Here is a 5,022-nt window from a genome sequence, read left to right as displayed (position 1 = left end):
TTCGCATTAAATAGAGTTTATTTTTACAGTAATTTAAAGAAATCACATACGCCTCTTTGTTCCCAAGATAAGTGAGTGGATCATCACTCCTATGCACCAAAAATTTTGTATCCAGAATAATTTAAAATGCTGCAAAAATCCTAAAAACACAACTTATTATTGAAGTAGTATTAAATTAGTGCAATCTTTGGGTGCTGTTTCGTCTACACAACATTTTTACCAATACAAGATTAGGGGTGTAATTAATTTTTTAAATGTTTTCACAGATAGTACTATTATACCCAAGATGTATAGAGAAAAAGTTATTAAGGATATTAAATATGATTAGCGACACACTTCATCCGGATCTGTACAAAAGCTTTCCCAGTAGCTTTTTCGCTGTTATAATAGTGAAATTTGTAGGCAACACACGCGTGATGGTATTATGGAAGTCTTCTATACTTGCCAAATCTAATCCCTTTATACGCTTTCCTTGCAATAGTACGCTAAGTGGATTATAAACCTATAGGGTCATCGGTAACTTATTTTGGCATTTATGTGAAATATACGCAAAGCAATACGGCATTAAGAACAAAGCACCTAAGCGAGAAAGTTGAAAGTATTCGATTGTGTATAAGGCGGTAATAAAAGTGGTAATAAAAATAGCTCTTAATAACGTGATTTATATATACTTACATCGACCTACTTTATAAAATCGAAATATTTTTTCTCTGAAAACTGTAATTTCAAAAGGAATATGTGGGCACTTATTAAAATTATACGCACGTATCGCACGCACAAATACAGAACGTCATTAAAGTTAATAAATACGAAATCTGGAAGTACTTAGGGGTAATTTTGATAAAATCTATCCACCACTTTGGCTATTCCAATTAAAAAATGTGTCATGAATATAATGTAAAAACGTTAAAGCCACATTATCTTATTGCAATCAGAGATAATGTAACTACTTCAATAATTTTTATTTATGGTTGAAAAATAACATGAGCTTTTGATATTTTTAATAAAAAGTATATAGGCATGGTCTAACATTTTATCTTATCTAGAAAACGGTACACGCAGGAAGAATATATTTTTGCCTATAACACCCTGTGATAAAAATTTGTTAAATTTAACAAAATTACCATTCCTGGAACAGCGCCGCTATATTTATCAAACCTTAATATCTACACTCAGCTTAAGAGTAATCAAAAATTAAAACTGCATTTGAATGAAATAACTTGATTTCTTTTTTTAGTAATTATGTAAATCGTTTTCTTTTTCCTTCAGATTTGAACGTAATTCATCTTGAAAAATTATTTGTTTCCCAAAATATCCTTATAGGACAATGTTCTATTTTGATGATGCATGTATCCCGGTTACTACATATACCAGACAGAAAAACGGTTAAAGGAGCAATTTTTTATCATTTAATTACTAAAATACAAACCTAACAAGCTCTTCGAATTTTGTTGCCAATTTTGGTTATTTTCTGAACCAGACATCATAATTTATTGTGAATCATGAAAATATGCTTGTAAAAGCTCTGACGTACTCGAGCAAAAATTTCAAGATTGTTGCATCAGCTGCCAGAAATATATATTTTTTTTTTGTAATTCTTCAACCCTCTTAACTGGGCATAGACAATATTTTTCATATGTCCCCAAAGAAAAAAATCCGGAGGCCGGACTATTGTGTTATTCTAGGGGTGGGTGTTTTATTGCCGCGATATATGCAACGATTAGAAAATTTTAAATTAAACCATTGCATTGCCTGCTATTGTACTAAGAATGCGAGCACCGTCATGCATGTACCACATGACTTGGCGTACATCTAATAATCAAGTAATACTGGAAGGTATTCGTTAAAAAATTGTAGGTATTCCGCTACACCAAACCCGGCGAGGTAAAATAAATGAGCTCACAAGAGTATTACTGACAATTTCTGAAAAAACGTTCAAACTAAAATTGTGTGAAATTTTGTTTTACATCCTCCGTCAGAATTTTCATCAGACATGAATGAAGTGTGTGCAAATTTGTTAAACCATGTCATTGGAAGTTTCTTTCATCTTTGGATAGTTTTGTTGATTCAAAATTCAAATTACTTCTTGAAGTATTAAAGCAAGATTTACAAGAGACTACTTAGTTATGGTAGTCATGGTAGTCATGATCTGGTAAAGCTTGCATCGATATTTTCTTTGTCTGGCAACTTTCTTCAAAATTTTCTGGTACTACTCTTCAAACTCAATAGTATACGAACAGATCTCTGACCATGTCCCTCGAGATGGGGTTATATTCTCTCAATTTCTCGCAGTCGTCCTTCTATTACTGAGAAAGTCTGTATGTGGGAAGCTGGGCACTGCTTGCCTTTGATGGTACATTCTTCTTGCTGTGACAGTTTTTCCGATATTAAAAAAAGTACTTGCAGCGTGTCAACATACTCATCATTCAATAAAATTATTTGCTGTATTTCTTTCCAAGTCATAGTAAAACATAAAATTATTAAGCAGCAAATCCAAGAAAGCACTGGCAAAACGCACAAAATGACAGGAATTAACACCGCTTAGTTGTTGCAATCGTGTGAATAATGCAAGGTAAAAGTTTTATAATGAAATAGTTATGTGGTATATATTTTTGAGTACTCATTTTTTTTTTAACGAAAAGGTTGTAGCAGAAAATAAATGTTGTAGGAGAAAATAGTTTATGTCTAGCCCCTTCATAGGGCAGAAATTTTCGTAATAAAGTTGAAAAGTTGCACCTGTATTAGTAAAAACTTTTTGTAAATTTCGACACTACTTTTTTTGGTTTTCCATATTTTTTTGAAAAAATTGGGTCTGTATCGGATAATAGACCAGAGCGGATCTGTTTTGAGGTGGATGTGAGAGGGGGCAAGCAAATTTTCTCTGGATTACCTTCAGTACAAATCACATAATAAAAGTGTAAATCCCCAAATTTGGGCGAGGAACATTTTCAAAATTNGAATATTTTGATTTACCAATAAATGGCATTTTGCACCCTGATTAATTTTATTTTCACTAAATGCGAATGATCCTGCTACAATCCAGCCTAGCAAGGATTTTTGCAATGTTAAAGTTCCTACTTTAAGTTGACCAGCACACAAAATATTAAAAAATATATTTGCACCTAACAATATATCAATTTCTGATTGAATATTAAATTGTGGATCTGCTAAGGTTAAATTTGAGGGTATTTGTACCTTAGAAATATTAAATGTTACTGCAGGAATGCTTGAAGTAATTTTATTTAAAATTAGGAAGTCTACATCTGCCCTAAAGTTGTTGTGCTCTGATTTAATTGTAGCTCTTGTTTTAAATTTAATATTTGTTGATACCTGACCGACACCTACTACTGGTAAGTTAATCTTACTTGTAGGCAATTTTAATTTAGCCGACAAACTACTTGTTAAAAATGAAGATTGTGATCCAGTATCTAGTAAACAACGAGCCTTATGCATTTTTCCATATACATCTAGAATGTTTACGATTGCTGTTGGTAAAATTTGATTATCGTGCGTCGTGGGCAAAGAATGTAGATTTAAAGTTTCGTCTACTAAATTTGAATTTACATTTATAGTACAAGGTGTAGCTTGAACACCACTTACACTTGCTACTTCTTGTCTAGGCTCAGTTACTTCTGAATTTTCCTGTTCAATATGCAAAAGAGAATTATGACGTCGCTTACATTTTCTACAACCATCCGCCTTACAAACCCCTACAAAATGATTTCCTCTCAAACAATTTATACATAATTTATTTTCCTTTACCTTTTCGAGTCGAGTCGCCACTGCTAGACCTAAAAATTGTTTGCAATAATAAATGAAGTGTGAACCTTTACAATATCCGCATTTTACAGTACCCTGCATTGCCGCATGAGTAAAAGTTTTTTCATCCCTTCTAAATCCGCTATATTTATTTTGTTTTACATTTGCCTCCATTACTGAGCCTAAAGATTGACATCTGTTCGCTAGAAACGTTGTAAAATCTGCTATTTTTGATAAACCTTTAAATTTTTCGATATTGTAACTTTCCCATAATTGTTTTGTGTTTACATCTAGTTTTCTCGATAATATTAATATTAAAATCCTATCCCAAGTATCTACTGGTTCTCCCAATGCCTTTAATACNCCGGCGAGGTAAAATAAATGAGCTCACAAGAGTATTACTGACAATTTCTGAAAAAACGTTCAAATTAAAATTGTGTGAAATTTTGTTTTACATCCTCCGTCAGAATTTTCATCAGACATGAATGAAGTGTGTGCAAATTTGTTAAACCATGTCATTGGAAGTTTCTTTCATCTTTGGATAGTTTTGTTGATTCAAAATTCAAATTACTTCTTGAAGTATTAAAGCAAGATTTACAAGAGACTACTTAGTTATGGTAGTCATGGTAGTCATGATCTGGTAAAGCTTGCATCGATATTTTCTTTGTCTGGCAACTTTCTTCAAAATTTTCTGGTACTACTCTTCAAACTCAATAGTATACGAACAGATCTCTGACCATGTCCCTCGAGATGGGGTTATATTCTCTCAATTTCTCGCAGTCGTCCTTCTATTACTGAGAAAGTCTGTATGTGGGAAGCTGGGCGCTGCTTGCCTTTGATGGTACATTCTTCTTGCTGTGACAGTTTTTCCGATATTAAAAAAAGTACTTGCAGCGTGTCAACATACTCATCATTCAATAAAATTATTTGCTGTATTTCTTTCCAAGTCATAGTAAAACATAAAATTATTAAGCAGCAAATCCAAGAAAGCACTGGCAAAACGCACAAAATGACAGGAATTAACACCGCTTAGTTGTTGCAATCGTGTGAATAATGCAAGGTAAAAGTTTTATAATGAAATAGTTATGTGGTATATATTTTTGAGTACTCATTTTTTTTTTAACGAAAAGGTTGTAGCAGAAAATAAATGTTGTAGGAGAAAATAGTTTATGTCTAGCCCCTTCATAGGGCAGAAATTTTCGTAATAAAGTTGAAAAGTTGCACCTGTATTAGTAAAAACTTTTTGTAAATTTCGACACTACT

The sequence above is a fragment of the Anoplophora glabripennis genome, unplaced genomic scaffold, assembly GCF_000390285.2.
Source record: "Anoplophora glabripennis isolate ALB-LARVAE unplaced genomic scaffold, Agla_2.0 scaffold150, whole genome shotgun sequence".
NCBI classification, from domain to species: domain Eukaryota; kingdom Metazoa; phylum Arthropoda; class Insecta; order Coleoptera; family Cerambycidae; genus Anoplophora; species Anoplophora glabripennis.
Note: the sequence above shows the minus strand (reverse complement) of the source record.